Below are 24,273 nucleotides of genomic sequence, written 5' to 3'. Positions count from 1 at the left end.
TCCAAGAGGACGGCAAAATGGTTTATTAGGGCCTAATTACAGCCCTGTGATTAAAGGGGAAGTGACTGTGATTAGGATAGTCGAGGACGATGTGGAAAATGGATGAATATTCAGAGCGGAGATGAGCAGTAACGTGTGTGTGTGTGTGTGTGTGTGTGTGTGTGAGTGCTTGCTTGTGCAGGAACCTGACTGACTGCAGTGTAACCACATCCTATGATATAATCTTTACAGCAGATCTCATCTGGGGGCTTTTCAGCTTTAGCTATTGGGCAGAAAATGCACACAAAGATATGTGGTGCTGCCCTGGTAATGGTAACCTTCCAGGTTCCTGGTTCCTACTGCCTGGCTCTCTCTTGGAAAGTATGCAAAATGAGCGCTAGCTTTCCCTACGTGGAAGAATCCGTAAAGCTGATTTAGTGCTCTTACAGGCCTTGTACGTGCCCTGTGATTACAAATAAAGGAAAGGATGTACTAGGGTTGAAGCTTGTTTTGGTATGCTATCAGCCCGGCATGCAGGAGTAATGCAGTGGACTTTCACAGCCAATTGAACATGAAACCGTCAGGAATGTGTAGCAAAGCCAGGTCTGCTCCGAGCTGCTAGGGGAACTTGCTAAGAATCACACATTCTTGTGAACTTCAAAGTATGCACTGTTTAAGCAAAGAGATAAATGGCCTTATTATTAGCAGTTTTCTTCAATGGGGAGATTAGTATTGGTTTCTCTTTTATTTTCAACCTGCAAACTTCTACCACTTTCAGACGTGATATCCGCAATTTATAAACCATTTCTGGGAGTGCTCTGAGTGTATGAGATGGATGTCAAAACCTTGCGATTTTACAATTTCACAACTGACTTCATCCTTAAAATGACGGTGGCTAACCTGCCTATTACTCCCTTTGATTTCAACAGTACATGATTTTGCGCTCTGAGAGGTATTCATAATAAGCTTAAACTTCTCTGACTTTATTGCTAACGGCTCCTTATCTCCCAGCTATTCAAGAAAAATAAGTCATTTTTCCAATTTCCAACATTTTACTGTTAGGTCACAGCCTGCTCAAACCACCTTGAGGGGATTGTTGTGGCAAACAACACACACACTCACACACACACACACACAAATGCACACACTAACACACATTCACGCTCACACGCGCACCCAGGAAAAATATATGAATCTTAAATAAATGTGAAATGTTACAGCTGTGGCATTCCCTTAGCCTAAACAGATGCTGCCCTAGGTGCATACTTGCCAACTGGGAGCTTTCAAAAGTCACGTCATGTCCACATTATTTATATGTCAGGGGTATTATATGTTTGATCTTTAGAACTAATCTTTATTCTTCCTTTTCCTCTGATGAGATGGAAGCAACGGTATGATGAGCGTGTGTTGCTCTTATTGGAACTCTGGGTATAGTGTTGTTAACGGATCGGTGTTCACGTTACATTCGCAGAAAATGTATCCCCAAAAGTGTTTTTCTTGCATAAGTGTTTTTCTTGCATCACGTCGATCATGTTCTCCGCACTAAAAAGCAGAATTTTACATGTCCAGACATTCACTTTTATTTATTTACATCTCTGTTTCCTCCGAATGTACTCCTCAATGCACGCTCTGCTTGGAAATGTATATTCATATGTAATGTAAGATATATTTTATACAAATAGTGTGCGGCGAACAGTAGTGGTCACAGAGGCCTCCCTATATTTTGTTTGGAGCGTTGTCAGTTTTTCTAGGATGACAATAATGGGAACCATGTGTTTGGCCGGCTAAAGAAAATGAGCGACCTTTCATGTGACCCACCTGTAGTGCTTTCAGCACCGTTAATGCTAACCTCATGTTACTATCATCAGGAGAGCCCGTCAGTGTCAGGCCCTGGGGACATGGGGAGCCTCCTCACACAGGGCCTCTGGTAGCAGCTCCTGATACACTCTACTAACCCACCAGCACGGCAGGCCTCCTGCCTAACCTAGCACAGAGTCTACACTTGACACTTACATGCGACTTCTGCTATCAGAATAAGAAGTTCGCATTGAAAAGATGGGTCGCATTGTGGTCGGATTGTGTTCAGATCTGGCTGACCACTTCAGGAGGTTGTCAGGGGTGCATTGTGTGCGGATTTCTCCTCAGTCTGGACGCAATCTGGCTACCGAAAGCGCATACAGTGCGCGACGTCATCAGCACTCTGCCCACAAGTCTCCAGAAAGCTTGTTTTGGGAGCGAGAGACACCTTTTTCATTAAACGTTGGAGGAAATATGTTCCTAGCGTGTGAGGAATGTGTTTGCTGGCTTCATAAATGCTAGCCAGCTAGCTTATTTAGAAAAACATATTTTTTTGGTGGGGGGGGGGGTAGAGTTACGCTAACCTGCTTGCAATCCCTTTAGCTTTGCTAGCTAGCTTTCTGGCTCGTTACAGAGGTTAGCTGGCTAGTTAGCTACAGTAGTTGGCTACTGCCATCAAGTTGTTGTTGTGTTATTATCAGATTTAGCCTGTTCCACCGTTTGCAGAATGCATACTGGCATTTGAATATACCGTGGGAAAAGACAATCCGGACACGTTAGACGTGTTCAGAATTCCATCATCAGAACTCCATGATCAGAATACAAAAGCTGCATGAACTGTCAAGTCTAGACACGGCCAGAGCAGCCAGAGCAACTAACTAATAAACGAAGGGGAAAAAAACTATCACCAAACAAATATGAAGATCTCCACAATCAGCCGAGGGCAGAAATATGCTGGTGGAGAGCTTCTATCTTAGACTTGGTTCCCACTAGCATCAACCTCAGCATTCGTCAGTGTGCTGTAGTTATTTGCTGCAGGCAGGCAGGCAGCACAGAGAGTCTGGCAGTATAGTGCAGGCTCCTAGCCCTGAGCCTGGAGCCCTCCCTCCCTCCACAGAGAGCTGAGCTGCACAGCTCCCCATCTTTAACATGGCCTGTGCCATGTTGTAATGGGCTCCCAGGGCATGATTGGAATATAATAACTGTTTCACTATGTTTTGCTTACCCCCCTCACTCTCCACAAATGTAAAATGTGCCTGGCTACATGGGATATATAGTAGAAGCTGTGATGTAAGATGTTATTGCTGGATATGCAGACTAGGAAAATTTGGATTATTTTCCCAAAAATCTACTGGGCAGAAAGCATTATGATGTCACAAAGGCCACATTGTAGCCAGTTTGGGTGTACAGCGCTGTGTTTCCCTCTCTTTCTCTCTTGTTCTGTACATTGTCCGGCCACCTTCTGCTCCCTGCCCAGGCTACAGGCTTACTTCATCCCGTTTCCTTTTCTTGTGCTGTGAATCAATGCCCAATGGCCCTATAGGACCGCTTACATAATGGAAAAATACATATATCTTTGCACAGACAAAGTACAGTTTGAAAGGTTTAGTAAGCTTCAATTACACTATGACATTATTATGAATTATTATTTTCACCCTGTTATGGGAATAGTGATTGTATTACAACATGGTTATACATGTTATAATAACAATGTCAACATATTTGATTACAGGGTTTATTACAATATCCAAATATTTGTGTTTAATACAGTATAATGTGAACACACACACTCATGGTCTTTGGCTGAACCAAGTGATCTTGTGTTATTGCTCAGTGCCTTCAATTACAGTATGACCAGGAGGGCCTGTGTGTTTCTTGCCATCCTCTGTCTGAGGGCTGTGGCGGTCTGACAGGGACCATCTGATTGGCTGTGTACAATGGCAGCATCATGGGAATGGAAATGCATCCAATAGTTAAGTGAACAACCACGCATCTTCTGTTTTTCCACTAATTGAATTTGGCACTAAAATATGCTGGCAGGAGCCCCTTACCTTGTTTGACTGATTTATTGCCTGACTGGAGAGGTAATTCGACCTCCTCATTTCAAAGGCTCTTTTTGGTCCAGAAAAAGAGTGTAAAGCTCAATTAGGCTAGTGATCAGTGACTGAAACACTACATTTGTTTTCCTCTGAGGGGGAAGCAGAGCTGGGGAGTGGAGGAGAGCAACTAGAGCCCTGATCTCTTAGCTACCCTCCGTCCCCCCACCCCACCACTGCCACGCAAAGCTACAGGGTGAGGAGAGAGAGAAAGGAGAGAGAGGGGGGAGAGAGCCCATGCAGTCCCTGCCATGTCACACGAGATTTGTGTCCTCCCTTTAAATCATTTCCCTCTTTAGAAGATTAAGAACGCAGAAATATTCTCAAACCGATCATTTTCCCTCCTCCCAAATGGACTCATTTGCAAACGGCACTATTAATTCAGGGTTTCAAAGAGAGAAATGATCCCTGCGACTGTAAATAAAAACAAATATCAGAGGTTATAATGTTAATTGTTCAAATGGCTGTACAGGGCCAGTGGAACCAGCACAGAAGCGTATGCACCAATCACCATCAGATTTACAGCCTAACCTACTTGGAAGGCAATATCAGTCTTACATGTTCATTGTTGTACTGTTGTTTATTCTCCATCTAGATATTGTTCTGGTATCTCAGAACACAATATACCATTCCCAGTGTACTGTATGGACACACCGTGTGAATCCTACTAATTTCAATTCCAACCTTTAATCTCAGAGAATACTGTTGTTCAACAGAGCCTTGCTTTGTGACCTGCTTCTTCTGTAATCATTCTTGGTGAAGAAGTTCACCACTAGACACATTTATCTGGATGCATGGGCTTGAATTGTAAATCCAAACATTTATGACTACATTGCAAATGTCATTTATGACTGAAATGGCAACACAGACTGTGCCTGTGTGCTTCTGTTTGAAGAGGGACAAAACAACACAAATAATTTGCGGCCACCGATGTGCCTTGTTCTAACCTGATCATTTCTGGATCAATTGTTTCCTTTCTGGTTTAATTCACCATGTGATTGACTTTCAGTGCTTTACTGTTGGAAAATATCCACATTGAGCCGTGCTGCCTGAAATAGGGAAGTCATTTGAATACAGATGCTCACAGCTTAGGCCTGGTCACAGGATGCCGCTCCGAGTCAGGAGACAATTGCAGGTTGATTATGTTGCTACTGACAGAAGTTGCAACTCCTTTGTGCGGCTGAGATATTTGCATTTAAATGCTTATTGTAGGCATCTAAAAAGCCTAAAGACTGATTGTAAGCTTTGGCTGCTGGTTTGTACTAGCATAAAAAAGAGAATTGCAATAAGGGAGATTGACATGGAAATTAGGAAATTATTTTCAAACCGAAGGTTGAAATTAATAAGTAGGTCTGTGTTGTTTCGTTGTGCTGGTGTTCATTCTTGATTTCTATTGAGTGGGTCCTTTGTCAGATTGGGTATGCATATGTTTGTAGTAAGATACTGCTTTTCAAATTGTTCGTATCTAATACACAGTAGAATGATTATTTCTGATTGAGGTATTTTCTTGGATACCATAACATTTTGTCAATGTATTTTTCCCTGCGTTTGCTTCATACTGCATGTTTGTGTGTGACAAGCTCTGCGTATACAACACTGTGTCAGTCATCTGTCCATGTGATTGTGTGTGAATGTGTTTGGTACCATTTTTATGGTTTTGAGAGCTGTCTGTGTGTATGTTGAATGTGTGTTTTTATTAGCTTTCACAAAAGCTGTATGTTTTTGTGAGTGACTCTTTCTATGGTATCCGTGTGTATATGTGTTTGACAGGCTCTGATATGATGACAGAGTGTGTATGTATGTGTGTGTGTCTGTGCCGGGTGCCCATGGCCGAAGTGATGCCCCTGCTGATTCTGTGCCTCTGGCCCTTTGTCCTGCAGCACTCAGCGTGTCTGCTTCCTCAGGAGACTGACAGGCCTCTCCAGTGTGACCACACAAAGGACCAGCCTTCTTTGAGGTGTTAAAAACTTCCCATTTATGCATCTCCCTGGACAAAAAGCACCAAGCCCATTTGAGTCCGGTGGCGACACAGGGCAGACATTGTGGCCACGCTTCTCCAGCACTCATTTCACAGATTCTGAAACCAGTATGTGGTGAACAGGATTTGAGGGCTAAAGTACCTCACGAGGGCCGATAAGAGGGAGAAACACCACCACTCAGTAAACTAGAAGATGGAGCTGTGGAAAATAAATACATTACCTGAGAGAGAACTAGGCTTGTTTTCATAACCCCCCACTCAATAGGAGAGAGAGAGTGAGGGAGAGAGAGATGGGGGGGAGAGAGAGAGAGAGAGAGAGAGAGAGAGAGAGAGAGAGAGAGAGAGAGAGAGAGAGAGAGAGAGAGAGAGAGAGAGAGAGAGAGAGAGAGAGAGAGAGAGAGAGAGAGAGAGAGAGAGAAAATCCTTTCTTAGAGAAGGAAGAAAAAGAAAAGGTCTTCTGCTGCTATGGGGAATACATCCCAGAAGCTGAGAATAGAAGCCAAAAGACAAGGCTATCCTCTAGGTTTACACTATTCTTGTCTTAGAGTGGCGAATATGTGAGTGTGAATCAAAGAGAATTGACAGGCTGCACACCCGGCTGTTACTAACACAGGGGACATGAATGCCTCCTGCGGTGGATTGAAGCCTTCTAGTGGCTGGTCATTTCTCTATCCAACCACCTCTGTAAATTGACTTTTATTCTTATAATTTGAGGCAGAGTAAATCATTGGTAATGTATTTGCGGCAGGCATATGAAAGCACGGTTTGACCACAGAGCTGTCTGCCTGTCTCTCTTCACAAACACAGGGAAGAATGTTTGATTCTCCCTTAACTGCACCACTGTTATTCACAGAGGAATGGTTAAACACTCAATAAGACACAGTCAAAAGCCCTGTCACTGTTTCAGCCCTGCACAATAAAGACATTACTGTATGGTGTCACTTTCTCAGCCTCTCCTGACCTGAGTGTGATTGACAATGGTGAGTGTTTCAGGCAGGTCTGCTTTGATCGTTGTTACAGGAGGCCTGGTGCAGCTCCATCTTTAATCTGTGCCTGTCATGAGAGAGAGAGAGAGAGAGAGAGAGAGAGAGAGAGAGAGAGAGAGAGAGAGAGAGAGAGAGAGAGAGAGAGAGAGAGAGAGAGAGAGAGAGAGAGAGAGAGAGAGAGAGAGAGAGAGAGAGAGAGAGAGAGAGAGAGAGAGAGAGAGAGAGAGAGAGAGAGAGAGAGAGAGAGAGAAGGGGGGGAAATACAGAGACAAAGACAAAGAGCTAAAGAGAGAGAGACACAGAGATGGAGAGAGACAGACCGAAAGAAAGAGGTAGCGAGGGAGAAAGAGAAATAAGGGGAGAGCGAGGAGGCTGTGACAGGTAATAGTGTGCTGAAGCAGCTGTGTCTGGCTGTGATTGGACTGTTTCCAGCCCCAAATAACTCAATGATATGGTGGATTTTTTTGTGTGGAAATAAAGCTTGTCTTTGTGAGCTCATATTCTTTGGCATGCCTGTGCAGTGTGCACTGTGCCAGAGGGAATGTATAGCTTTCTATTAATCAGATTATCATAGGGACATCAGCGCTCCTCAACTGCTCTTCTCTCTATCCTCCCCCTGTGTGACCCCCCTGTTATAGCCTGCCAACACCCAGGTGACTGCAGCCCTGCTAACCTCCCTATTAGCCCAGACATGGCTTTGTTCCCCCCTCTTTGTAATGACGGCCATTCATTCACTGTATAGTACAGCTATGCTTTTTCTCATTCGCGGTGGGCGATGTTGGGAAAGTGGGTTGATTTTGTGGATGTGGATATTAAATCTGACAATGGCTTGTGCCGCGTGCACTAATAGACATTTCTGCACCAGAATTCTCACCCCCCCATCCCTCCCCTCTACCCCCTCGACCCCCCATTTCCCCAAGGCTCCCTGCTGTTTAGCCTGGACTGCTGTTATGGGCCCACCTCATTGCCTTATCCCCACCACCCCCCACCCACCCAGCCCTCCCATAGTCCCCAGCCCTGGCTGGGCCACTGCTGCCTCTCTCTGTCTGCAGAGATAACCAGGTCTCAGCCAGGTGGGGACCAACACGCTGATGGCAAAGATTGCCTCCATTGTCAAAATAACTACCTCTGCAAAATCCCTACTTTAACATGTTTGGACTAGTAAGTGTGAGGGCTGGAATAGTGCACTGGGGGATATTTTGAACATGTTGTAGATCTGGATAGAGCTGTGTTGTGCAGGGGATTGGTTTGTCCTGGTACGTATTTGCATATGCACCCACGCACACACGCACGCAGTTGAACAATGTCAATGGAAGTGTCATATGTGTATTCATGTGTCTTTGCTTTGTTTGTCCTGTCTGTACATTGACAGGTAAAAGGACACTTGTGTAATAATGGTCTACAAACCCTGACCTGAACGCTCATGGCAACTGTATAGTTGTTCTGAAGGTTGGCCATTGATTCCCAGCCACGTGCATATGATGGTCAGAGAGAGAGACAACACTCCGTTATGTGCTGGGGTAATCAAATCAAGCTGTGCCCCCTGTAGATGAACACATGTCTGGAATTTGAAGGTTCATTTGATTGGAGAGTGATTCTCAGATGCTCCTCCCTTCGGCGATGGCAGTGGAACAGCTTTCCCTTACAAATTAAAGGAAGGATTTCAGGCCAAATGGTAGCTCCAGAGGGCATACGTTCAATCTGTAACATATGGATAAATGAAAAGTAACCAAGCGAGAGAGAGAGGTTTTTGTATTAGTGTATAGATTTACTATAAATCCTTCTTTAACATGACAGACGTGCATTTTGGGTTATGGCCCTAGAGGCCTGCTTTCATTAGCCCTGACACACACAGGGCTGTGGTGTGGTGTTGGATGAGGGTCTTGACACAGGGCTGTGGTGTTGGATGAGGGTCCTGACACGGGGCTGTGGTGTTGGATGAGGGTCCTGACACAGGGCTGTGGTGTTGTGTTGGATCAGGGTCCTGACACAGGGCTGTGGTGTTGGAGGAGGGTCCTGACACAGGGCTGTGGTGTTGGAGGAGGGTCCTGACACAGGGCTGTGGTGTTGTGTTGGATCAGGGTCCTGACACAGGGCTGTGGTGTTGGAGGAGGGTCCTGACACAGGGCTGTGGTGTGGTGTTGGATGAGGGTCCTGACACAGGGCTGTGGTGTTGGAAGAGGGTCCTGACACAGGGCTGTGGTGTTGGAGGAGGGTCCTGACACAGGGCTGTGGTGTTGGAGGGGGGTCCTGACACAGGGCTGTGGTGTGGTGTTGGAGGAGGGTCCTGACACAGGGCTGTGGTGTTGGAGGAGGGTCCTCTAATATAGTCCAGAGGTTTGGCCAAAGACAAAGGAAAGGAAAGGCCACCCTTTGCCAGAACTACCACAGGTGTCCTTGAGCTCTCTGGCCCTGGGCCTTTGAAGTGAGCACTGTTAGTCTGTCTGTTGAGCTTGTTTTGAGGGCTTTCTGTTTGTCAGATCAATCCCTCTGCGTCTCTAGTGTGGGACATAGATAAATGTTGATTTTTCTTTAAAAGCGATAGGGTCTGTAATGTGTGGCAACCCCCTGACTGACTGTCCACCTGTGGTTTAATGGGAATTATCTATTTGGCTGATAGCTCACCACCCCCGACGTCTCGGGCACTCCAGTAGAACAGACAGCTGGTGGTTGTCTATGTGCCTTGTGTGGTTGTGTGTGTGTGTGTGTGTGTGTGTGTGTGTGTGTGTGTGTGTGTATGTGTGTGTGTTTGGGGGGGGGTGGCGTGTGTGTGTGTGTGTGTGTGTGTGTGTGTGTGAGAAAGTGTATGTTTGTGTGTTAGAGCAAAATAGAGTGTTCATTCAGTGTGTGTATGTGTTAACTTTGTGTTAGTCTCAGTTTATGTGTGTTGTGTTTCAGTGTGGTTTGTTGTCACCACCCTCTCTGCAACAGCTGAGTAAAAAAATTAAAACATTTATCAGGCTCTATGGTTATTGTGGACACAATGATTGGGCAATAAAAGTGTTGGGGGAAACTAATAAAGAGAATTTGGAGTTGATTGGGATTCTGTTTTAATGAATCCATGATCGTCTAATTAGGCAAAGGAAGGGTTCCCATCTCTGTGTTATTTACCCAGCAGCCCGTAGGCTGTGTTCTCAGCAGGAAAAGAGCTACTGTACTGCATCACACCACTACAATAGTCTCTGTCTGAGGCACTCTTATCACACCAGAGGGATTACAACATTTGTTTAATTATTTGTAATATCACTCTGGTTTTTCTTATTATTTATAATCATAATCATAATATTTTTTTCTCCAGACAAGTGATTCATTTAAATAAGCCATGAATACAAAATTACATATTTTCTATTTGTCTGTTACTTTCCTCATTGTTTCAATTAACATCATATTATAAATTCAAAGGGTTGTTAATTTCTACCCACTGCAATTAAAAGAGCTCTCATTTATTAAGGCACAACGGGAATGAGTCAGATGTTATACACTGAGTGTACAAATCATTATGAACACCTACTCTTTCCATGACATAGACTGACCAGGTGAATCCAGGTCAAAGCTATGATCCCTTATTGATGTCACTTGTTAAATCCACTTCAATCAGTGTAGATGAAGGGGAGGAGACAGGGTAAAGAAGGATTTTTAAGCCTTAAGACAATTGAGACATGGATATGTGCAACTCCATATTAAGAAGTTCTTTGTTTCGTACACTTAGTGTATGTTTCATAAAGAAACACTTGTTTATTGAATTCCCTCTTTGTCTTTAATACAGTGGGCTATGATAGTCTTGGTGGAGAGCGCTCTTAGTGGGTTTTAAAAGTAAAATTGTGGGTGTGTGTCTGTCCGTCTTTCTTTCTTTGTTTGTTTCTCTATTTGTCCATCTGCCTGTCCATGTGTGTGTGTGTCTGTTTTTCCATCTCTGACCCTATGCGTGTACGCCTGTCTGTCCGTATGTGTGTGTGTGTGTGTGCAGTACAGTGCAGAGAGGTGAGACAGTGTGGTGTGGACACTGGCAGACTGCTGGCTAGGACGGCTGGGTCCTTTGAGAGGTTGGAGCAGACTGTCAGCTCAGAGGTGCTATAAAGATGACAACAGATTTCCATTCAGTCAGGGCCAGTCTGTGGGCCTTCTCCCCTATTGTTACCTTCAGTCTGAAGGCTGCACATTCAGATCCATTCATGACTACTGCTTCTCCTATTCTATTAACCCTCCATCCTCTCTTACTGAGATGTATTTTCTGTACTTTGACACCAATTGCAAATGTGTTGGTATATTTCTCTGGTCTGCTGTTGGTGTCTTTTATTCCCTGCCTAGCAGCAGGAGACCAAGGTACAGTAGCACAAATTACTGGCAGATCAATTAAGTGTGACCTTAAAAACCTCTGTCCTGGTTTAATTGGCGTGCTGAAGCAGGGTAATTGTATAAATCAGCTGTTAATGAGATCGCAGCTTGTTGTGAAAAACAAGATAATGTGAGGGAATGAACATCAATGAGCTTTGTGCCGTTTCAGGCCCGCGCTGTGGCTGTGCACCATGATCACGCCACTTTCTCTCTCACTTTAGATTTTGTTGTGGTTCCTTTTTTGGTGTATTATTTTTCCACTGCTTGGAGGTGGAAATATTGATGTTAAACTCTGGGTTAGATAATGGCTAAAACTGGTATGTCCATATTGCAGAGGCTTCTGGTTGTTTGTGTTTTCCCTAACAGAACAGAGCTCTGGTGGCTGGGCTCAGAGAGAGACATGCCGTCACTAGCAGAGCATGCTGCTAAATAAATCATTAGCCTGCCGCGCTCTAAGAAAGAAAGTCAAAATTAAATAAAACAACCACTTTATATGAAAGCCATTTATTAGTGGAATCTACTGGCTGTAGGACAGATTAATGAGGTATTAGAGAAGTGGATTTTAAACATTGTCTAGGACCTGGTCCCGAACTCTTTCATTACTGAAGCTGTTTAACCTCAGCTGTAGACGTTCTGACCATGAACCAGCAGTCACCCTCTCCTCCTATCTTCCTCTCTCCTTTCCTCTCCAAGTTCGTTTTGATATGCGCAAATAAAGTCATTTTACTGACCGTACTGATTTTTTTATTCATAACATATCCCCAAAAAATGTTGTTTTGAAATTAATGTCTGGGATGGATTGTTTATTTGTTTAAATAAAGATTTAATTAAACAATTTTTAAAAGATGGACAAAGAGACATTTATATATTTTGTCTGTTCTTTTTTTATCATTTCAGGTCACTTTCATGAGTTCAAAATCAACTAACCAGTGATCGCTGGGTGCTGGGTGCTGGGTGCTGGGTGCTGGGGATTTAGTCTTTCTGTTTGTGTAAGTACTCTTTTTCCTCCAGTTAGATTTATCTTTTACCCCTGGAGTATCCATCCACATTGAACACCTGCATTGAATGAAATGCACAATTAAATAGTCATATAATGGATGCCACAAAATAAGCTTATATTGTTGCTTCACAAGGTCACTTTTACAATTTAGACTTACACTACATGACCAAAAGTATGTGGACACCTGCTTGTCGAACATCTCATTCCAAAATCATGGGGCATTAATATGGAGTTGGACCCCCCTTTGCTGCTATAACAGCCTCCACTCTTCTGGGAAGGCTTTCCACTAGATGTTGGAACATTGCTGTGGGGACTTGCTTTCATTCAGCCACGGAGCATTAGTGAGGTCTGGCACTGATGTTGGGCAATTAGGCCTGGCTCGCAGTCAGCGTTCCAATTCATCCCAAAGGTGTTCGATGAGGTTGAGGTCAGAGCTCTGTGCAGGCCAGTCAAGTTCTTCCACACCGATCTCGACAAATCATTTCTGTATGGACCTCGCTTTGTGCACAGGGGCATTGTCATGCTGAAACAGGAAAGGGTCTTCCCCAAACTGTTGCCACAAAGTTGGAAGCACAGAATAGTCTAGAATGTCATTGTATGTTGTAGCGTTAAGATTTCCCTTCACTGGAACTAAGTGCAACGTTGAAAGTCACTGAGCTATTCAGTAATGTCATTCTACTGCCAATGTTTGTCTATGTAGATTGCATGGCTGTGTGCTCGATTTTATACACCTGTCAGCACGGGTGTGGCTGAAATAGCCGAATCCACTAATTTTAAGAGGTGTCCACATACTTTTGTATATATAGTGTATTTTGGAGTTGTTTATTCCTGTACTGAATCTGTATTTTTTCAGATTCTGCTTTTATTTCCAGTAAAAAGACAAATACTGCTTACCAATCTGAAGTTAAAATACATTTTGACACCTATGTTGTTGTTTTCTGCTTTAGAGGTTGGATACAGTAGACCATGGAACTGTGCACGTACATGCTAATGACGTCACGGCCTTATGAGACTTGTGAACCCTCTGTGAATTTACCTCAACCTCTGAGGCCCTTTGAAAACTAAACCCAGTTGTCTTGGTTATTTTCCTCACTTTCATGTCCCCGTCCATAGTAGCATGTAAGGTGCTTTTGATTCTATTCTCTACGCTAATGTCAGCTGCTGTTATTGGTAGTTTATGGCTTTGTGTCGTCTCAATATGAACATTCACAAGAGGGAAGAAAGAGTCCTTTTCAGGAACGAGTCAGCGCCTCAGAAAAACAGCCAATATATGGCTACACTATATTGCTACAATATGCCTTTAATGTGAGCTCTCTCTGCTGATGCCACTGTTGTAATAAAAATTGTATCTGAGAAAATCTTTCTTGAGCAAATAAATCCGAGAAAGTTTAGTTGATATTAATCTTTTTTCAAATGTCAGTTGGAGATGGTTTCCGGAGAGGCAGGACTGAATTATATTAACGTGGCTGAGGAGCCCTTGCTGGTCCTGCATAATCAACTGTGGCACTGATAACAGTCAATCCCATCTCAAAGTTCACGGCCATTTACTAATACCGACGGTTTATCGCTTCCATTTCTCCTCAAACACAGTTGTCTTCAGTGCAGATCAATGCTCCCATCTAAACCAAACTGGCTTATGGTTTTCTGATTTGTTTGTAGTGTCTGTTGATCTTATTAAGTCCGTTCTCAATGGCAGTCCATGTTGGGAGTGTGGGCTTGTCTTTAGCTTCCAGTGAGCAGACAGAATGGTGGAATAACAAAGCCTTAGCAGTGATTACTACCTTTGTCTGCCCAGCCTGTCAGTCAAGCCATTATCCCATCCTGTAGCTCTTTGTTACTATAACGATAAGGTTCACATCGGTCAGCTGCTCAGGTAACAGAAAAAAGATCCAGATATAATTTAGCTATTTATTTAGTTTAACATCCAGTCTGGCTGTGAACTGTCTAGTCCTTTTTTGATTCTATCGCTTTAGAAAATATTCTAAAATGTCACTTATAGAATAGATATTTTTTGTTCTTTCTCTTCTTTAGTTTTTTTCTAATTTATCACCAACTGACAGTGACAGTTTCTTGTCAAAGAAACTCTAAACAAATAGATGAATGTAGAGAATGGACATGATGAGTGAAAGAGCATACAGTAGCCAGACTGCATCGCATGCTAGCACTGTGTAACACTGGTGAGCTCCTGATACTACCACTGCTTTACACTTTGTAGTATTAGTAGTAAATAAACCAAAACAACAGTGGTCCACTGCTTTCTCTGGAGAGAAAGACCTGGAACCAAGATATTAACATTGCTATTGACAAGTTACAGGTTACCTCTCTCTATTTTGCGAATAAAACGGTTGGTTATTGTTGGACCAAAGGGAAAAAGATAACTAGCTACTGACTAAGAACAGAAAACATCAGCCATATGTGTTGGCATAGGTCCAGTTGGATGAGTAACAGGGTATGCCTTGAGTGTGTGTTTGTTTTTGTAGGAAGGCAAATGGTCCCATTGACCTGTGTGTTGAGTAAAGGACCTTGGTACAATCGCTCTTATAGAAAATCATACGGACCTGAAGGAGATTTTAGAGGTCTCCTCCATTACTTGAGATGCTCCCACTCATGAGGACCTTGATAGTGAATAGCCGATGGAACGACCACCTGAGCTTTTCTCTTCGAAGCAGCAGATAAGGTGCATTGTGGGAAAAACGCTTGTAGACATAACATAATATAATTGTAAGTGTTTTATTTAATTGTTATTCAGTGATTGTACGTGGTTGGCGTTGAACACAGTACACAAATATTGTTTCCCATTTGAAGAGAAACTAATGGGCATGGTGTAAAGTTAGTACTTTGCTTGCACTGTTCTTTATGAAGTGTCAGTGTGCGTTAGAAGAGATTGTACTACACTCACTGTCTCCCTGTCTTATTGGTTTTAGAAGGCCTGTGTGTGACGTTCCAAAGACCTGCTCCACTCCCCTGTGCTCTTCTATCAGCCAGACCTCACACACTCATTCATCTAAATCCTATGCAACTTGAATCTACATGTTTAATTAATCATAAAACGAGACGGTGAGTCATTTTGACGGTGTGTGGCTTGTTTTGTGGGACGACGTATTTAATCACTCCTGTGTGAACTAATTTGGAAACACCCAAGCGTGGAGGGCCGAATCCGCTCTTTGTCAGCGTGTGCCATCATGTAATAAGTGATGGGCACACAGCAGTCACTCTGGGCTATGCTCAGCCCAGCACTGATGCCCCTCAAGGGGAAGATCTGCTGGAGCCGTTTTCTGAGAAATGAAATAAACAGCACTTCACCACATAATGAAAATGAAGAACCTTTGGTTGGTTATTTTCTCATCTATTATTTATCAAATGGGCCTGTTGGTTCAGCTGACTGACCCTGCCTACGCTGGTTATGACCCATGGCGCAGATAAACGGAGACTGCTTGACAAAGTGATTTTAATTACATCAGCCTTGGTTTCAATTGCTCCAGAGGAACACTGGGAACATTCAAATTGATCTGTCAGGAAAGGGGTTCCGTACAGGTATGTAGATATGCCTCCATTCACTCAGACCAATGCCATATAACCCTGATAGATCCTGTTAGTTGTAAGGTTTGGTGACATTGTGTCTAATCCCTTTAGATATGACCATCTTTCAATCCCCTCTCTATGACCTGACATCCCAGCAACATGCTGTCGTTATCAGGGTTATACTCTCCTATCAGCTTTATTAGATATATGGCCCAATTTTGATGGCTTGATGTGCTTTATTTGATTCTCTGTAGAATGAAACCTAGTATAGACTTGGCAGCTTTCCTTCCTCTCAAGATGCAGCCCTTGTAGGACAGAGAGAAGTTTCACCTATTAGCTATGTACGGCAGAAAGCGGGACCTGAGAACATGCCATTAATCTTCTCGCTTCCCCAGCTGTGGAAAGTAATGCATAACTAAAAGTCTGGTAAAAGGAATTAATGATTTCAACCATGAACTTTTCTCCCAAAACGCCATGAATCGTCTTTGGCTGATAATGTGCTCCGACCCTGGAGTGTGAAATGCCCGTTGCGTTGAGAGTATCCAGTTAATTGATTTGCAAATTATTTTGAGTTTGTGGTGCCCAGGGGAGTGCTGGGCTCTAATGACGGCCATTTCGGGAGAGTTTAAAAACTCTTTCTTTCCATGCCTGGGTTGGATTATATTAAGCTAACAAGCCCAATCAAAGCCTGGGAGATGGGAGTGAGGCAGAAGGCCCCCAGCCTCCACTGGTCCCCCTGTATCCACTTTCTCTCCCACCCTGCAACCCCCCAACCCCTGTCTGGAGGGGATGCTGGGGCCAGGGGTCTCTAAAGGCTGTTCTGTGAAAATAACTTCTCAATGTTGTCTGTTTGATAATGGAGAGACAAGCATGTTACTGGATGATTGAGATGCTGAGAAAATATCAGTTGAGTGTAGCATAAGTGGCCTCATCATTGGGGTGAAATCAGAAATGACCACTCCAATTCATGACCTCCCTCTTGTGAGACAGACATATTTTGACAGTTTTTTTCCCAGCTTTTGTAGCTGTGGTTTTATGTCGATTATTGTGCCTATAATGGTAACATGAAGTGTTAAGGTCATCTGTGTTGAGCAACCATCTACTGTAAGTACAGTATGCTTTTAGCTGGTGTCTGGTCACATATTTGATAAACAACACATTGTGAAACATTGGTCTTAGGCAATGTGAAAAGCATTGGAATCAAAGTTTGGATTCCATTCACAAAATGTCTTCCATTCTAATGAATTTGGGCAGATTGGACTGATAGGAGAGATAATCCAATTGAATTTTGAATTTTGATGGATAGAGAGGGTACTTGAAAATGAGCCACATTTCCCCCATGGTTAAGATGTTTATTATTTGAGTTATGTAAAAGGTGCTACTGCATTTAATGCCAGGGTTGTAGTCTTTCTTCCAGGGGTCATTTAAGCAATAATGCCCGAGGAGGTGTGTTATATGGCAAATATAACACGGCTAAGGGCTGTTCTTATGCACGACGCAACGCGGAGTGCCTGGACACAGCCCTTAGCCGTGGTATATTGGCCATATACCACAAACCCCAGAGGTGCCTTATTGCTATTATAAACTGGTTACCAACGTAATTAGAGTAATACAAATAAATGTTTTGTCGTACCCGTGGTATACGGTCTGATATATCATGGCTGTCAGCCAATCAGCATTCAGCGCTCGAACCACCCGGTTTATTATAACTTGTAAGCAGTAACATTACATTTTTCGCTGTAAACTTACATTTATATTTCTGAAGAACTTAGATGCCAAAACGAATGGGGAATGATTGACTTGGACATCGTATAATGTCATTACTCTTCAACTTAATTACATGGCTTCACTGTGACTGGCTTTAAGATGAGTAGAATGAAGGTTGAGAACAGCTCGCAGTGAGTAAGCATCGCCAGTAGATCTTTCTGAGAAATCAGCTGCCACTGTCTGAAATAACCACCCTGCCTAATTGATATCAATATGAATGTACTGTAAGCTCAGTGAAGTGGTTTCCTTGTTTGTCCTGGAGGGTGGAGAGGGGGTGGAGGATCCTAAGCCTGTGGTAATGTCTGCATTATGCTCAGCTGGTCTTGCTGTAGTGTAGCCCGACCCAGTAGCTAGCGTCCGTTACTCCCCCACTAAGTGGCTGGATCTCTGTGCTAATACCAACGAGCCTGTAATCTGGGCCCATTAGCAGGCGCTGTCATTCAGACACACTGTGTCGGCCTGATTTAAATAAAATGAAATGAAGATGGTTGTTTCTGTTCCCTTGGCTTCAGATCAATGCCACTAAACATATGCTCCCTGCTCTGCTTCTTTCCGTCTTATTTATGATTTTAATTTGTTGTGTGGGCTGTGCGCTAGAAATCACATTTAATACAATCCTCCCAGGACTCTGTCATATAATAACATGGTAATTTCTGTTATCCTTTTGAAAAATGAGGAAATTAATTCTTCCTGACATGTTCTAATTATTCCAGTGTGAACGGCAGATAGGCTCCCTCCCCAGCCCCCTATGTGTCGGAGGCAAGCGGCTGTCGGCGGGTGCCGAGGTGCTAATGCTGACCAGCAGCCCGTTTAATTTGAAACATGAGCAGACACCTTTCACACACACCTTCTTAATGTTGGAGTGCCTCACACAAATTAATTCACTACTCATCTGGCGGCTCTAGCTCGGGGGATGGAGAGATAAAGAACACTATCACTATTAGTCAAGGAGTGCTAGCTGTAGCGAGGTGTGTGTGTGTGTGTGTGTGTGTGTGTGTTATGTGGAGGTGGGGGAAACACTGGGGACGTTGGGGATACTTGGACAGGTTTTCTCTAATCCTCTCCCAGTGCTGTCAGCAGGCCACCCCTTTCACACATCTTCTCTGGCGACTGAGAGGTCTGAAATGCTTATTTAATTAGACCGTCATCAGCCTGTCATTAATACAGCCCTCCTATCTACATTGGAGACACTATGGGGACAGATTACTTTGGAGATCAGAACGTAAATTCGTGCCCCATACATCACCGCCACATGTCCCTGCAAACATGTAAGGCTCCTTTCTCACTGTTTCCTCCTGAAGGAATGTGTTAGTTTCCTCATATGGTAGCTGTTGTAGTGTCTTCCCAGCACAGCTTGAAGTTAGTGTCTCTCTCCAAAGCAGAGCCAGCAGCAGCAACTCTATCCTGTGCCTGTCAGACAGATCCCCTCCCTTACCCCTCCCTCCCCACTTCCTCCCCCTCCCTCCCTTCACTTCCTCCCCCTTCCCTACCTACTCCCTTCCTCCTCTTCCCACCAACCAGGATCCCCCCATGGGATCATTGATTAATTAATTGCCTGAAATGAAGACACCACAGTTGTTCCTATATGACATGTCTTCTGAACTGACAAGCAATTACACCCCAAACAGAGCTTGGTTTATGTTCAAAAATAAATTTAATCGCTGTGCCAAGAACAAGGAATCTTAATATCATCACTGGCCAAGAGCAGAGGTACTTAATGTAAGCAGCGCTCTTTCATCCAGAACTCGAGCAGAATGTATATGATTAAGCAGAACTAAGAGTGGCACATCCAAGTGTGTAATGTGTGTGTGTGTGTGTATGTGTATGTGTGTTATATCTGTGCAGTGTAATTCTGGGTGAATTTCTTAAGTGTGTGGGTATGACACATTGCACTCTCTTACACGCATCGTTCACACACATACGCACACACATGCTCACACCGTAGACACAAAGCTGACACCAGACAGAAAGACCTTAACTAACTTCTCAATTAAAACCATCCCATTGACATTCTACCCTCATCACAAAGTCATTTGAATGGTCAGCCACTGGATAGTCAGCAGACAGATGTTTCCTAATTACCTGGAGATGTGTCATTTGTACTTTTTCTCCCTCCATTCTCCTGTTTAGCTTGGACATGGAGGTCACAAAAAGAGGGTCACATGGGAGCGTTAAGATTGTGGAGTACGATATTGAGTCATCAAGATGACTATATTTCCTAGGAAAGAAAGACTATGTGCTCTAAGAAAGTGATATACCTGCCTCTGATATCGAGCCACAGGGTACTAACAGTCAAAAGCAAAGGAGGACCAAGGCACTCTTAATATCATTAAAATTCCTTTATTTGTATGGCAATGTTCAATGGAACAAAGATTTAAAATTAGACACAACCTTGCTCCCTGATGAAGGCCATGCTGCCGAAACGCGTCAGAGTTTTAAAATCTTTGTTCCATTGAACATGCCATACATATAAAGGCATTTTAATTATGGATGCCTTGATCCTCCTTGTCCAATTTACCTCTTTTGCCAAAGAACACTTTCTATTGACAAAGACGTACTCATTGTGTAGCCTAGCAGCCTTCCCTTCCTGTAGTTTGAGTTAGTGCAAGGCATTGTAGACATTCAGGCTGTTTGAGAGAGAGGGAAAGTGTGTTTTCCACTCTAATTATGAACAGAATCTAAGGACCTGTGACAGGAGGAAAAAAATAAACAAACAGATTTATTGAACCTTTGGGGCAGGGTTAAAGCCAACAGAGCTGTAATTGATTTGGTGTGTGTGTATGCGTGTGTGTGTGAGAAAGAGAGAGAGGTTTGTGTGTGTGTATATGTGTGTACGTGCGCGTGTCTGTGTATGCTCATCTACGAGTGGGAGAACAGAGGGCTTGAGGCAGCCGTGGCGTCATGCTCTGGGAGAAGAGAGGAGAGCTTTGTGAGCGGTGGGTGGGTCCCCCCATGACTCAGAGAGGAGAGAGGCGTCAACATGGCCGCCTGGCCCAGAGGAATTAACGTCCCCACACCCTGGTTAATCAGTGCCATCTTGGCTCTACGTCACCACCCAGCTAGGGAGCAGTCTCCTCTTCTCCATCACTGTGGAAGAACTGAGACACAGACAGTACCAAGCCCTCAGCCTATTGACTGCTGCTACTCCCTATTCTGTCCAGACCTGGGACATGGTCCTATTTCCACCATGTCCCCTGCATACATTGGTCCTCTCCCCTCTTGCCTTATTGGCCTGATCTGGGAGATCTGGCCTAGAACACTCCTCTCCTCTCCCCTCTCTCCTCTCTCAACTGCCTGGGCTGACATGTAGGCATAGGTTATAGCCAGACTCTCCCATTAATTAGAAGTCACTTTCCATTGACCAAGTCAGACATGGTGGAGTAGAGTCTGTCTGTAGGTAGCCGCTGTGTCTCTCTGTCCGCTGGGCTCAGCTCTGCTCAGCTCTGGGCAGGCCTGGGCTGTTAATGATAGCTGAAGGCTGGGAACAGCGCTCATGCCAAGACCCACATGGCTGTGGTGGTGCATTAATTCAGCAGTCAATTTGACTGGAAGTTTGAAATCTGTGCTAGGTTAGGGACGTGCTGAAGCTGTGTTAATAGCTAGCTTGTTGTCCATATGGTACTGCTTTAATGGAGCACATTTGCTGCAGATGGTGAGAGTTGGTTGGGCAGAGGCAGCTTTTGGCAGAGGTCCGTTCTTCGCAAGGGCTGCCGTGAGCCCAGTGCTAGCTGTCTTTTAACACTGATGTCTATCCTCCCTATTTCTCATTCACCAAACCGCTACCTTTGAAATGTGGCCTGCTCTTAATTTAAAACTCCAGGCTCCCCTGTTTTCTTTATGGATCTATGGAGAGGAGCAAATACAATGTGGCTCAGTCACTTTCCTGAATTCGGTCTCCAAACCACACCTTTACTTCCATAGGGCCGTGCTTCAGTTGTCTCCATTACCACAATGGAGTTTTAGACAGCACACACTGCTGAGGAAACACAGGCAGAGAGACAAGAGGGAGGGAGGGAGAGAAAAAGAGAGAAGGAGAAAGAGAGTTGTGAAACAGAAACAGAATGTGGCAAAAGCAGCAAGAGAAATGCAGGGGAAAGGAGAGACAGACAGACAGACAGACAGACAGACAGACAGACAGACAGACAGGCAGGTAGGCAGGCAGGCAGGCAGGCAGGCAGGCAGGCAGGCAGAGAGGCAGGCAGACAGAGAGATAGAGAGACAGACAGAGCGAGATAGAGAGAAACCGGCTCTTCTGTATTGGTACTTCCTGTCCTGGTGACAGGCTGGTCCTCTGCTAGACAGTGAGCTTGCTGAAGGCTATGTTGTGGAGCCACCCTAAAGCATGAGACATGCATTCAGTCTCATGACAAAGGAACCCAGCCCTCTATGGCTCACTGTCCATTCACTCAGTGGGTTTTATCTAGGTTAGTTTATGTTTCCTGTGGCTTTCCATAGCCTTGTTGCCTGTCTTGCTAACCTGCCATCATGGAATCTAAACTCCAAACGGGTGTTTGGGGCCACGTGATGACGGTCTGTTATGCAGTTATGTTGTGTGTTTCTCTGTGGTTCAGGTCAGTCCCCTTACTAAAGATGAGATAGAGAGAAGACTGAGAAAGAGAGGAGAGAGAGAGAGAGGAGGTGCAGAGAGAAGTGTGTGTGTGTTTTTAACACTTCTCTCAGAGTGGTGAGGAGACACGCTTGATCGGTTCTGCATGATTTGACTGTTGTTTTCTCACGTTGTCACTGGTGTGATGTTGGTATTATGTGCTCTGAGAAGGCAGGGCTGAGTGTAGTGGAGCGGGGAGCAGAGCAGAGCAGCACCCCTGGCCTAACCCCTCCTCAGACACCTGATTGTGAGAAAAGTGTCAGCTGAGCCCACTGGGCCTCTGTGGGTCCACCGCCCTGCTAAGTGCTGGCCAGGCTAGCCTGAATGGCACAGTGTCCTTGGTCCTGTCACTCTTTCCATTCCCTCTCAGTGGCTTTGTCTCCACAGCCTCACTGGAGGAGAGGAGAGGAGAGGAGAGGAGAGGAGAGAGAGGAGAGGAGAGGAGGAGAGGAGAGGAGAGGAGAGGAGAGGGAGAGGAGGGGAGGAGAGGAGAGGGAGAGGAGAGGAGAGGAGAGGAGAGGAGAAAACAGCTAATTACACCCATGTCCCAAAAACTGAAAGCATTTAGGGCCAAGATGCTGGATCTCTTTTTGCTCTGATGTGTGTTATTTATGATGATGTCTGCAAGGGAGTCGACTGTTACAGCAGGAGAAAACACTCATTAGTTTCAGCAGTTTTTTTTATCTTTGCCGCTACTGAGTATTGCGTTTTCTAACATGGGTTTTGAAAAGCACACTCAAGCTTTAGCTCTTAGCTGATCAGAAGCTGGTGAGATGGTGATGTATTATGACAGGACAGGGATGTGATGATGTGTAATACCGAGACAATTGGATAACAAGCTGAAACTACACTGTGTGTCTTTCTTGAATGGGTGTGATGACTTGTACATATTTATTTCTGCTGACTTTACCATTGTCAGAGAGTGAAGCCCCTGGCTGTTACAGTCGCTCTGAAAAGGGAATTTCCTGGTAATTACTGAAATTTTAAGCTAGTTTTGATATCACTGACGCACTTGTATTCCAACCACTCCACCCCACGGCTCCACTCCCAATTAGTTTTCTGTAATAATATGTTGATGGTAGCGCTTAAAAAAGAAGCACACAGCAGTCCAAAATCACAATACACTGTGCATACGTTACATACAGTATATATTCTGAAGACCAATGAGGCTAATGAAACCTGTTGGGAATCATTTCCAGCCATGTGCTTCCAAAATGTTTCGGGCGAGGCTTCTGAACGACCTCTCCGAACAGTGACATTATGAACCACACCCTCCCGCCTCCTTGGCGGTGCGTGTCCCAGCCCCTGTGGTGGGGCTCCTAGAAACCACAGAGCCCTCGCCACACATGGAACACAGCTGGACCACCTCTGGCTGCTCCTCCTACCACTCACCCAGAGGCTGGTCTAGGATCAGCGGTTATAGAAATGTATGTGTCACTCTGGAGAGAGCCTAGGAAGAAGGCTGGTTCAATAGGAAAGGGTTTATTTGTTGCAAACATATCATCAGGCCCTTGCTGTATGCAAATCCACTCCCCTCTCTCTGAGGAAAGGCTATAATTAATTATGTCAATGCAAAGAAGAGAGGATGGGCTTCCTATCCTCCACACTGCCTTAATTAAAGACATTACCTTATTAGAAGAGAAAGATGTATGCATTGCTCTGTGTTTTTTGCCTGTTGCTTTTTGTCAGTGTTAAAATGGTTCTCTATGTATTTCTCCTGCCGCAGAATCCCACACGCTGACATGGAGGGCTTTCTTCGTAGCAGCTTTTTACTGAGGTTAGTTTCTTTTTCAGTTGTTGTCGTGGCCGGGGGTCAGAGGTCAGGGGGTCATGGGCTAAACTCATCTGTCCCTTCACAGCTCCAGCTCCCGACACCTAGCCTTAGATCCGTCCCTCCCTGGGTGGGTGGGGTCGGTGGGAGGGTTGTGTGTCTGGATATCCACCCCAGCTGTATGTTGGGAGTGTAAAATAGACACTTCCACCTTTCCCCTCTAGGCGCTCTCCATGGCATGCTGACACTGATACCCACCACACTCCATAGTCAGACTGAAAGCAGTTGCTACTCTAACCTCACACACAGATGTTTAGAGAGACCCCTCTTCCCTCCCCCCACATCTTACCCCTGGGTACTGTGCGTCTCAGACTTGGGTTTCCGTGTTCGACTGCATGCTTTTGTCTGTCCCCCCTCTTCTAGACTCATGGCCAGG

The 24,273-nt window shown here is 44.5% G+C and overlaps 1 long non-coding RNA gene across 2 annotated transcripts in view; it reads left to right on the top strand.

Annotated features, from left to right (window-relative positions):
- LOC123484572 overlaps window positions 1-23,843 on the top strand; it is a 38,243-nt gene extending 14,400 nt beyond the window's left edge. For both annotated transcript variants that reach the window (XR_006658586.1, XR_006658587.1), the window contains exons 3-4: window positions 12,069-12,160; window positions 23,793-23,843. This is a non-coding gene — a long non-coding RNA (uncharacterized LOC123484572). The remainder of the gene's footprint in view (window positions 1-12,068; window positions 12,161-23,792) is intronic.
- The last annotated feature ends 430 nt before the right edge of the window (window positions 23,844-24,273 follow it).

Source organism: Coregonus clupeaformis, unplaced genomic scaffold (genome assembly GCF_020615455.1).
Source record: "Coregonus clupeaformis isolate EN_2021a unplaced genomic scaffold, ASM2061545v1 scaf0362, whole genome shotgun sequence".
Taxonomy (NCBI): Eukaryota; Metazoa; Chordata; class Actinopteri; order Salmoniformes; family Salmonidae; genus Coregonus; species Coregonus clupeaformis.
The sequence above is the reverse complement of the archived record's forward strand: the minus strand, read 5'-3'. Positions and strand labels throughout refer to the sequence as shown.